Source organism: Anomalospiza imberbis, chromosome 3 (genome assembly GCF_031753505.1).
Source record: "Anomalospiza imberbis isolate Cuckoo-Finch-1a 21T00152 chromosome 3, ASM3175350v1, whole genome shotgun sequence".
NCBI classification, from domain to species: domain Eukaryota; kingdom Metazoa; phylum Chordata; class Aves; order Passeriformes; family Viduidae; genus Anomalospiza; species Anomalospiza imberbis.
Genome location: NC_089683.1, coordinates 103,978,250 through 103,990,830, shown reverse-complemented (window position 1 = coordinate 103,990,830; position 12,581 = coordinate 103,978,250).

Here is a 12,581-nt window from a genome sequence, read left to right as displayed (position 1 = left end):
CATTACAAAGAAGGGAATGATGTTGATATGTTTTTGCAGTCTTTTAAAAAACTGTACAGAACTTATAATTGGTGAGAGGAGGCATGGGCAGCACAGTTCAGCCCCTGTGCCATGGGAAAGCCCTGGAGGCCTGTGCCAGGCTGGTTGATAATGACTGCCCTGACTATCAAATTGTGCATGGAGCCTTCCTGAGAAGGTATGGGCTTGACCCCAGAGACCTGCAGGGTTACACTTGGGTCTCCAAGGAAAGGATCTGATAACTCCTTTCCTGAATTGGCTATAGAAATGACAAATTTATTTAACAGGTGGATAGAAGGTGAAAAGATACCTGTATCTGGGTTTTTTTCCCCCTTTTTTTTTTTGTTAAATGATGAAATTATCTTGAGGAGCAGCTTCTAGAAGATGTTCTGAATGATTTGGGAGCCCACTAGACAGAAAGTCCTTCTATTAAAATTTTCAGCCTATGAATCAAAGCAATGTTTTTATGAGAAAAGTAATGGGAATCCTACCCACTTCCACAAAGTCTTGCCCCTTCTTTCAGAAATAACCAGAAACAGACAACAAAATACACAACTTCCAGTATTTTATAAGCCACAATCTATTACTTCAAGAATATAATAACCTAAACCTCATTATATTTCATATGCAGAGACCACAGATATGCCATGGAGCCTGATGGAGGACATCAGTTCTTGTGCTTAATTCAGCACTGTAAAAAGAGTTTTACATGAGCAAGTTCAGATGCAGTTTGTTAAAGGACCCTTAGTGAAGCACTGACACCAGCCTGTGTTTCCAGGGGTGGCTGGCTCCTTCCTCCTGGAAAGCATTACCCACAATGCAGTCACATTCCAGCCTGGATTTCCATTTCAAACAAAGCAGGAAGGACTGGAAAGTGGCTGCAATAGGAGACAGATGTTTTTCTCTGCTTTCTGAAATATTTACTGCTTGTAATGAATCTGTAAAACTCAACGTTGACTCAGCTACTGCATTGCCAAATTCCTTCCAGATTCTCGACTCAGTCTCCTCTCTGTCTGGCAGTGTCCTGCTGCTTGCTCTCACCCTTCCCTCAGCACCCTTCCCTAGAGGTCCAGGGGCAGCACATCCCTTTTAACAGCACAGCAGCCCTGAGGTGCTTTGCACCAGGCTCTGCAGCCAAGGCTGGAATGAAGAAATTTGCTGTCTTCAATGTAATTTTCTATTGATCATTTATCCTTTCTCTTTTTAACTCACCCATTTTATCATTTACTTTCTAATACCCTTAACAGAATATCCATTGTACTTCTTACTTACCTCTCACCATTTTATCTTCAAATTCCCCCTGAACCTGCCTGTGTGTACAGCCACCTTACTGCCAGCATCATTTGGGCTTTCATTTCATTGCCTTTTCATGTTCTGGATAGGTTTTGGCATGGATAATTTCCTGCATTTTGAGATGGGAAGAAAACAGCATTTCTTTCCCCTTGAACTCCTGCTTCTCTTCTAATTCTTGTGTAAAAGCCTCTATCCTCTACAAGGATTTCAGTGGAGGAATTACCACCACCTCCTCACATCGTATTTCCCTCTCTCTACAGAGGTCACATCCAGACAGGGGCTTCACTGAGGGGCTCCACTGACATCAAAGGGAGCAGATTTTGGTTTAAAGGCATTTCTTGAACATTTCCCTCCAGTTCCCACATTTGCATATGCTCTACCCTATTTCCCATATGTGCTAGTGTGAAAAGAGCTGCCTGTGGGCCATCTTTAGGGTGGCCACCACCATTATTTCTGTCACCTCTCATAGAGTATTTGTCTGAAGACCCCAAAGTATTTCAGAGAGAAATCAGTGAGAGAGAATACCAATGTTTACACTTGATAAACAGGGTAATGGAGGCACAAAGCCATTCACACAAAGTCACACAGCTCAGAGATGTCTCACAAATTTGTCATGCAAATGCTTTATCTTTGATGCAGAACTTAATCTTGAATTCCTTCATCCTATCTCAGCCCTGACAGAGAGAAAAATCCTTGAGAGAAACAGTGCAAGCTCCTGGCCTGTCCAGCATAGTGGAGCTGTTCTGACTAGTACCAGCTCACCAGCTGCTCCTGACTGATCATTTATCCCCAGCTGAACAACTCCAAGCTAAAAGAATTCTGCATGTGCACTATGTTGAGCTTGCAGAACACATCCAGGGAAAGCACGTGCTGGATTTAAAGCGAGGTTCAGGTGCTCCTGTGCTTTGGGGGTGAGCATTAGAGCTCCACATAACAAATAGAGGGTTATTTTAATCTTCTATAACTGCATGAGACTCAGATTTTAATTGACTTCTTCCCTCCTGAACTCATCTCATAAAGCGTGTTAGGTATATCTGCTGAGTAAATAGGAGACAATAATATGTTTAAATGTCTGTCTGGAGAGTTTCTTCCACTCAGAGCTGAAAACTGATACAGCTCAGAGAGACATCTCCTGTTAATATAACTTTTCCTTTCAGTATGTTTCTAACATGTTTAATATTTTTCAGTGTTATTTTGCTGGCACTGAAAGCCCAACCCGTGTCGCCAGATCCCTGAGCTGGGACTCCAAGGATGTATATTCCACTCCTGGAGCCGTTTTTAACATCTTGGACAAGTAAGTACAGCTCTCCAGGCCCTTCTATCCATTCCCATCCATTCCCTTTTGGGCCTCTTTCCTGTAAAGATGTGTGCATATATTTGACTGTATAAATTGGGAAGGTATTTAGTGACTAGGAGCAGTCCAGTGACTTAAAGTTACTGTTAAATCCAGCACCTGAATCTTTGCAAGACATGGCTTTGAATTGTACACTCAGATTGTGCTGAATTGGGATAATAAAATGTGAAGCTCTCAAAGACAATCTACCTGTAACACCCAAAAAAATAAAGCCATTTTTGATGCTCTTGTTGGGCCTCAAAGTCAGATTTCAGGCTTGGGATTGAGCAGGGAGGAAGTTTCAGGTCAATTGCATCTGTCCCTGGGCTCTTACAAATAGCCTGGATTTGCCCCTCTGGACTGAATACTGTCAGGCTGAAAATATATGTTGGAAAAACACTCTCCATTTCCTGCCCAAATCAGCCTATAAATAACCTGTGCAGCCCAAAGTGGCCCTGATCCCACCTCAGGAATAGCTGCTGTGGTGCAGCAGTGACAACAACAAAGAGAAGGGAATTGGTTAAGTACTTTGGGGGTTAAAATCTGTGCCCTGCACTGTAAATTTTATGGCCAAGAGTGAGTCTTCTATAGTCTCATTTATTATTGCAAAAATGATTGGAGCTGGGGACCATGACACTATTACTTGTTACTGCAGATTTATTGAAAATTAGCAATTCCATTTATATCTATGAGATTTCAGGGATTATTCTGTTATAGACTGGAAAACCGATAGATTTATAATGCTGGTGAATCCAGTTGTACCAACTAATAGAGCCAGTGAGAAAATTTAGAGGTTTGTACTCCTAAAGGAGTTAACCTTTGGATAAAGAAACATTTTTCAAGTAGCATCTGAGAAATTATTGGATTAATAAATTCTTGCTGCTGCAGCATGAAAAATATTCATTTCCTGCCTGGGGTTTATGTTTTTGTTCAGAAAAGATACAGAAGACAAAATTTAATCCAAAACCATTTCACTCCACTCCTGCTCTAATTGCTGCTGTACCTTCTGTTAACCCTTTGGCACTTATTGGCAGGGTTTGCCTGGCTGGCCCTGAGGAAATTTTCAAGATATGAATCTTCTAAATCCATTAACATTGTATTAACTTGAGTGAATCTGATTTTACCTTAATTTTTATTTTTGTCTACTCGCTGGACTCCTTGAAAATTGACCCAAACCTACAAAGGTATTAACTTCCTGTCAGGATGTTGGGAGTTCTTTAGGATGTGGTTTTTTTTTGTTGTTTGTTTTTTAATGTGTGAGATCCCTGACCGTGGATGAGCTTGTGTAACTCAGGTTTCACTTTTCCATGGCTGTTTTAGTATTGATTATTGCAAAAACTGGAGAAGTGGCAAACAAATCTGCAATTTATCTAAGAATATATGAGAAAAATCTAATGGGGCCCCAGCTCCTTAGTAATGTGAGAAGAGTGATCATTGTATTCCTACAGAATGCAATTAAAATCCATCACCCAATAATACAGATTGCCCAGGATGCCGCTTCTTCTCCCATTCAATATTCCCCAATCCCTGTTGTTCAGGCTTGTTAAGGAGGTGGCTGGGCCTCATTCAAACCTCAGCCCTGCTGAGGGAAAACATTATGACTTCTATGGGACTACCCCAGTTTCTCCTAAGGGAGCAGAGGTAAGGAACTGTTTCACTGATTCCAGCAAGGAAGTTGGAAGAATTCAGACTTGGACACTGGACTGTGAAGATTCATTTTGGCTCTTATTAACTTATGGCTATTTTTGTCTGAATTACATATACACATAAACAGGTTTTTTTTTTAATTACTTTAAAAAATAATTCACGGGTTTAAAAATCACAAAAGCTGCAGGTGCAAAGTCCAAAAATAAATAAATGTTGAATTTCAGTTAAAGTAATCCAGAGTACTACCACGTCAAAGGGGAAGAAGAATGACAAGTGTTTGTAATAAAGACCACATCCCCACCCCAGTGGCATCAACTGAGTTTGGTTATTAACTTTGGAAGGAGGGGAAATCCTTTATCTGAGAAACTCTAAGGAAAAGAGCCCCTGGAATTACCCCATCATTTCCCAATCAATAAGGCAAAAATGAAGTGTGCAAAGAATTATGATTCCATCCCTCTGTTATAACACTGCACCTGTAACTTGGGAATAGGGCAGTTCTCAGTGTCCAGTGTTTCACAGCAGCCACAAACCAGGTTTAAAATGCCCAACAGAATTTTGATTTCTGTTTATATTGAATATAAACTTATGGATGAGATATTGCCAGCTACAATTAAAAAAAAAAACAACAACAAAAACCAAACAAAAACCTGAACAAAAATATTCTCTTTCTGTGTTCTACTGTAAAGTTGGTGCTGGCTTTTGACCCAGGACAAATCAGCACAGATCCATCAAAGGCTGAGCTATTGCCATTTACAGCTTTTCAAAATCCAGCCCAGAATGCACCAATTTCTGATTATTGTGATAAAATATCCCAACTTTTCTCAATTCCTCACTGCAGAACCAAATATAAGAACTGGACATGGAGCTACATTTATATATAAGACTTGGTCAGAATACGGACTTTTCTCTCCTTGCAGTATAAAGTAATTGTATTTCAAAGACTGTAGATCATTTTACAACAGCAGTGACTCCTGTTCAAGCACAAGAAAATATCCTTGATTATAACTGAAGGAGATTTCTGGTACTTTTTTTATGCAAAACCATTTTTGCATCTCTCCCGTTCTAAGGACCAAACACAACTTCTCTGGTGGATGAATTCATGGCTTTCAGAACCATTCTTCTAAGGAAGCTCAGTGGATGTCAAGAGGCAGGAATTGTGCAAGAATGATGCAAAGCAACCAGGAAGAAGTTGCTGAACTAAATAGAAAACATTTATTCCCCCCCACAGCTGCTGAATTCCACCTGGAATATTTTTCTTTACATTGTTAAAGGAAGCTCGATCATGTCCTGATATTTTTTTGCTACAATAATCAGTGCATCAGTACTTCAGACTATTATGAAGGGAAGTATTTTAGCCCAGAGACAGGCAATAAAAAGGAATGCGAACAAATAATGAGTAAGAGAGCAAGAAGGCAGGCTACGTTCTTCATGTAAATCAAAGTTGTTTCAGAAAAGCTGGAAAAGAAAGGTTGCTATTTCCAACTGAGAGTCAACTGAAAGTTAATGGGGACATCACTAAAGATCACAGACAAATGGGCACTGTACTTTTAATGAATATTTTATTCATGTCACCTTTAAATTAGTTAAATTTGATAGGATGATAATGTAATGGAAAATAGCTTCCTCCCCAGACCATTTTAGGTAGAGGGTAGATCAGAATTTAATTTTAGGCTAATGCCAGGTCAAAATTAAATTTAAAAAAAATTATGGTTGGAAAGTAATAAATCCAAAGTGACCAATGGAAAAAATATTAAGTTAATGAGATGTGCAAGCCATTTAGAAAAGCACAGATATTTTATATGACATATATTTTTCTTAGCTGGAAACAAGCCATTTTAATACCTGGTGACAGGGATGAAAATTGGGAAAGGAGAAGGGAACACTCTTGAAGTTATTGCTATCAGGTCTTGAAAAAATTGTGAAGATAAATGCAAAAAGCTCATGGTGAGTATATTCATCATTTCATCAGCAAGCTTGATAACAACTTAAAACCCCTAAAAACCCCTTTAGGTATTTAAAGGTGTGTTTTGCTGCTCAGGGTGTTGTCACTCACATGTGCTAAGAAAAAGATTTCCAAACTGGGTTCAGCAGCAGCCCTGAAACCATGAAGGTGGGATTAGGCAGCCTCATCCCTCTCCTTTCTTTGCTCCATCCTGAGCTGGAACACACAAACATCCAGGACATGCACGGGATCTCAGAATTTACATCTGCTCTTATACAGCCTCACCAGTCCCATGGACACTGTGCTTCCCCTCCCTCCTCAAAAAGGAATGAAAAAAGACACCCAGCTGTGAGAAAGTTCATCATCATTTGTAGAATGCAACAAGTAAAAAATTCAGATAATGTAAAGCCAGAGCAGAAGCTGTGAGTGGGGGACTGAGTAAGAGGAATGTGCTCCTCTGAAATGAGGTCTGAGTGAACAGGAGTGTGGAAACCGAGCTCCTGGGACAGGAAGAAACTCATTTAATGCACAGACATTAAACTGCATCGTGATGTGCAACCACAGAGTGTAATGGTTCCCCTGCAGTACAGCTCTGGGTTTGTGACTATTGTCACAAACAGGAAATACACCCAGGGAGTTTCACAAATGGAGTAAATAACCTGATTCCAAGTTATTTCTGGATATTCTACTGGCAGCACTGCAGCTGAATAATCCAACCATGTCTGCTACTTTTCAGTGTGAATCTGCTGCATTTGCCGTGCCACCAGAGCTGTGACACTGGACAAATGGACTGGAGCTTCCCTGGAGCCCCCCTCCAGATCATTTGCAAACTGAAGCCATGAAGAAGAGTGTCTTCCCACCCATCAAGCAGCACACAAAGTTATTGTGATTCTTCAGCAGCCACTGGGGCAAATTTTGGGTGGAATTTCAGGTGTGGGTGTTATTTGAGAAAACCCAAAGTGAAAATGGGCACATGGATGGACATGTCTTTCCCATCTCCACAGAGCAATGAGAGGAGGTGTCAGAGCCCAGCAGGAGCCAAGGCATTGTTGCAGTTTGCTCTCCTCACTGCACAGCTCACTGATAAGCTGCAGTGGTCATCAGGACTATTGATTTGCTTTCTGAAGGGGAGTTTGTGAATGCTGGCTTTAAGCAATCTCTTCTCAAGGCTCAGTTTGATAATCCTTTTCAAGCTTTTATTTAAACTCTCTGAGAGAAAAAAGCAAGAATGAATTAGAAACTGGAAGAACACAAAGAAGCTTGAAAGAGAAGATCAATAACTCCCATGCAGAGCAATAAACAAACTGGAACAATTACAGTGAGAGATGGTTATTGATCAATATCAGGAGCAGCTTATATAGCAGCACCTTCTGTTTATACCAGACCTCAATAAAATTGTTACTTGCTCATAATAATATGACTGCATTCTACAACTTTTATCACCAGGGAAATTTTAATTCCCTTTTATTAGTGAATAATAACCACATGTTTCCAGGCAGTGGTGGCTCTCAGCATATTTCCATATCAGCCAGTCCCCACTGTCCCTGTGGAGCTGGAACCTCTCCCACAGCCTGCAAAGCTGAGTTGCAGAAAAGTGAACTGATCCCCTGAGGCCAAGGGCAGGGGCAGATCGGGGCAGATCTGAGCTCTGGGGACTTGCTTTTCTGGCAGCAACAGTCCCTGGGGACCTCCACAGCAAGAGGAGACTTTTCAACCAAGAGCAAAAATCATCACCTGTAAGTCAAGACAATGAAACACCAAATAAACATCAGCTCAGCAGAAATGTCCCCCAAACAGAGCCACCTGCTTGACCTTGGGATCGAAAGGGATTCCAGCCCTTCCTGTCAGGGCCAGCACTGCCTTGTGCAAACAGCTGAGGTGTGTAATTCTCACTGAGCCAGGACATTCCCCCCCCTCCCCACCTGCTCTTGCCTAGTCTGTAAAAACTCTCATGCACTCAGATTTTGTTCAATTACACAAGTCTGAGTGAAATTGAAGTTTCTGCTGGTTGGAACTTCGTGGTTTGGACTTAATGAGATGTATCAGCACCAACACAGCTTTCCCTTTCTCGGGAAATGCCTCCCTCATAAGTGTCTACAGTAAGTGGGTTTTAATTCAAGGTATCCATGTCAATCCTCCAAATCTGATATATAAGACAACTTGCTAAAGAATAATGAGCTGAAGTCTGTCCTCATCAAAAGTTTCTTTACTCAAGCAAGCTCACCTTTAAAATAAAATCAAAATCCCAGAATCCTATCTACAAACCATATTGAAAATTGAAGGGGTGAAGAATTAGACCTGGCTGAAATAAATTTGAAAACCAAAGTTGATGAGAAGTAAAATAATTTATGATAAACTAATTTTTCCCCCCAGAGTTTGATTGATACCATTTTACTAAAAAACTGTCTATTTAATAAACTTCTCCATAAACATTGGTGAAAATATCAATAGCCAAGAGATTGTTCATAAAGTTTCAATTTGAAAAAAAAAAGTGTAGATTTTGATTTTACTGTCAACAATTTCAAGAGGAGAAATATCCTGAGAAAAGCCCTGACGTTGATTCCATGTCCTGTTTCTGTTGGGTTGTATTACAAGCTCTATCTTTGCTTTATTTTAAACATCCACTGTGCCTTTTCACTTGCGTTTTTATTCTGATCCAACCCTCTGCTGTCTTGACATTCAGGTGTTCTTCAAAGATCTGTCTCTGATTTCCTTGTAATCCTTACACAAAATGGACAATATGCAAAGGAAAACCGCCTTGCAAAGTTGCCAAAAGAGCAATTCCAATCTAATTAGGAGTTCGTAGTGCTTCAGTGAAAGCAGCACAAACACTGTTAATATTCACTGCAGCTGCTTTGTCAATAACTCCCAGTGAATCCCCCAATTTATAAGAAAAATCAGGAAACTATTGGATTCTATGACACTGATAGATCTATCAGTATTCATTGCCCCCATCCTCTGCAACACAAGGCACAAATGCCAATAACTCTAACAGTCCCTTAAATGCTGAAGGATCATTATTAAAGTGTGCTTGGCATCCCTGGTCATTAATTATAATCTTGTGCACATATGCAGTGTGATTGCAGGAAATAATCAGCTTTGTCTGCCAAATTGGCAACATTTAGAAACTAATTTGTTATGACATACCATCAAAGATATTTAAACAACAAACCCAAAGCTCTGCTGCACTGTGCACACTGTTAAAATATCAGATCACATCATTAAAAAATAGTTAACATATCCGAGGGGAGATAATATTTATCCTTGAACCCTGGTTCAAGTGGAATTTCCAGAAAGAACAGTTCTATCCTTTCTCCCTCGCAGTTCACAGGAGAGGGAACTCTGCAGAGTGACGGGCGGGCGGGGGAGGGAATGACTGGGATTACAGCGCGGCCCCGCTGTCACTCAGGAGCTATTAAACAGCCACTGAATAAATGTTTGCCAAGAGCAACGCTTGCCCGGGATTACCGCACTAGCCAGAATGCCTGCACATTCCTTCAGAGCCTTCAAACTCATATTTATCTGTCTCATTTGTCTTCCAGCCCCTGTTGCCACTCTCATGTGCTTGGCCAGCAGAAGGGTGCGAGCCCCTCCAGCCTTGCAGCCGTGCTGCGGGAAGGGAAGGGCTCAGCCCCAGCTCTGCCAGGGCAGCCCGGGAGGAACTGAGCCCTCCTGTGACCTTCCCCCAGCCTGAATTCCTGCTCACGGGACAGCAATTTATTCCTTGGTTTCTTCATATTGCTCCAGACAACGGCAGTCCCTGCAAACCACCTGAGGGAACAGAGGGACTCCCATAAAACCCCTTCAGGCTGTGTCTCACAGACCCTGCTCATGCAGGATGCAAATCCCACGGTTTGGACTTCTCCCTGTGATCAGCCATGCAGTGACACTCAATGGCCCATTAACAGAAGCTGTCTCCTGGAGGGAGGATTGGTTGTGGAAGAGGTAAAGAAAAACTGCCCAGTTATCAGAAGAGAACTGCCCCATCGGATAGGAATAGAATACACACACCCATTTCCAACCTAAGACACCCTGGGAAAGGGTTAATTCTGGGAAAGGGCTAGGCTGTGCAACAGGTTTGCATCAGGGATGTGACAGATCCCAGACACCCTCACATCTGTCAGGGTGAGCTCTGAACCTGGGCATTGACACTTCCGTGGCTCCAGATCAGGAGCTTGCAATGGAATGTAGGAGACTATGGAATATTCCAGGGCTTGCCAGGCTCACATGGATATCAGAAGGTGCACGAAGCTTATTGTATTATGTGCATACATAATGGGATTTCTTTTCTCAGATCTATGGTCAGAGCATTAAAATATGAATCAAAATAAAACCAGAAATTAAATATTGAGCTACACTTTCATCCAGGAAACAAAACTCTCCCCTTTTTCTTTTTCTACATAAATAAGCAGAATGATTTTAAAATGGAAAATCGCTTGTCTAATGTATTTTAAAGGAAACAGTTTCTAAATTGACATATGGCTCTAGTTTTTATTAAGAGAGCCAAATAGGATGCTTTTCTCCAGAGTAAGAAGTGAAGTTGCAAATTTTTCTGCAGTCTTTTCTGACACTTTTTTCTCTACATTCTGCATCCTTCAGTGATTTTTTTTTAATTGCTTGTGTCCTCACCTGTGACAGGAGTTCAACAGCCCAGTTAAAGCTGAGGATGGAGAATCCAAGGAGAAGAGACAAGTGAAAACACTTAACCATGAGATTGCTGCTCCATTCTTACAGTAATAATTGTTCACTCTGGCAGGCAAGACTTCAACAGAATATTTTTTTTTCATTTTTGTGATAATTTCTTATTATTTTCCCACGTTTTCTCAGAATCCAGCATTCCATATAGCTGGAACAGCAGCTAAGAAATCAGTTTTGTGCAAATCCATTTCCCCAGATTCTCAATTGCTGTCATCAGTCACTGAACCAACAATAACAGCTTTTCTTTTCTTTCTCAGGGTATTTTGTAGCTTGTAACTTATTTAATTAAAAAGTCCTTTAAAATGCTCAAAAAGAACCAATATCTTTTTCATAACATAATTAATGTTACATTTCTCTAACACAGTTTTGAAATTTATGGATTCCAAGGATACTTCTTGAAATAGAGATAATAAAACGACCTCAAATCAATTGTCATGGAAAGATAAACAGTATCAAAAAGTACTTCAGACAATTAATGACTCTTATATCAATAGTCTTGAAATGTTTCCATATTTTCAAAGAGAAATAATAGATATAAACTTCTAATTTGCACCTGAAAAATGAAGTAAATATTTTCTACATAATTTAATGCAGAGATTTTTTTCTGCATAACATAACTGTAGAGATTTCACAGCATTATTAGCCTTTAACCTTTACAAGAGTACACATTTTACCTTGAAAAGTTCTATTACAATGCACTTCACTAAGGCCAGCAGTTAAATTACATAACAGTATGGATATAATTATTTTCTTCTTTTTTTCTAATTTGGATAGAAGTTATTCAGCAGTTACATAAAGGTCCCATACACTGGCCTTGGAAAAAAATGTCCTGTCAAGGAAGCCTTTTGAAAGGAAGTGTACAATAAACATCTCTGTCTCAGATTGGAAATGGGTGTGTGTATTCTATTCCCATCTGTTAGAGGTGGGGCAGTTCTCTTCTGATAACTGGGCAGTTTTTCTGTATCTCTTCCACAACCAATCTTCCCTCCAGGAGATAGCTTCTGTTAATGGGCCATTGAGTGTCACTGCATGGCTGATCGAATTCCATCATCCCACTGGGAGATGCTCTGCCCAGGGGGAGGAGCCAAACATTCCTACCTGGATATAATCTGGCATTTGGAACACCACAGCAGCCTTTTCCACTGGATTCCCAGAGGAAGACTAGGCCCACCTACACCACCATGAGACCTTCAGGGGAAAACTCCACCTTTCTACAGGATCTCTGCTCCAACAGAACCACAGCTGTCACTGCAGGAGGGCTGCAGCCACCATTTAATGGGACTGCTACCAACACCCTGACCCACAGGGTGTCAGGTCGTATTCTGACTCTGTCAGTGTTGTTTTGTATTACTGCATTGTTTATTTTATTTTTATTGTCTTCCCTAATAAAGAACTGTTATTCCTGCTCCCATATCTTTGCCTGAGAGCCCCTTAATTTCAAAATTATGACAGTTCGGAGCAGGGGGATTTACAATTTCTATTTCAGGGAACACTCCTGCCTTCCTTAGCAGACACCTGTCTTTTCAAACCAAGACAATCTCCCACTGGGAACCAAACCAAATTAACACAAGTCCAATGCATCTCAGCCAGGCTGATGCGCTTCCCCTGTGCCTCAGAGTGTCAGGACAGTAGTTCTGTACCTATTTCAGT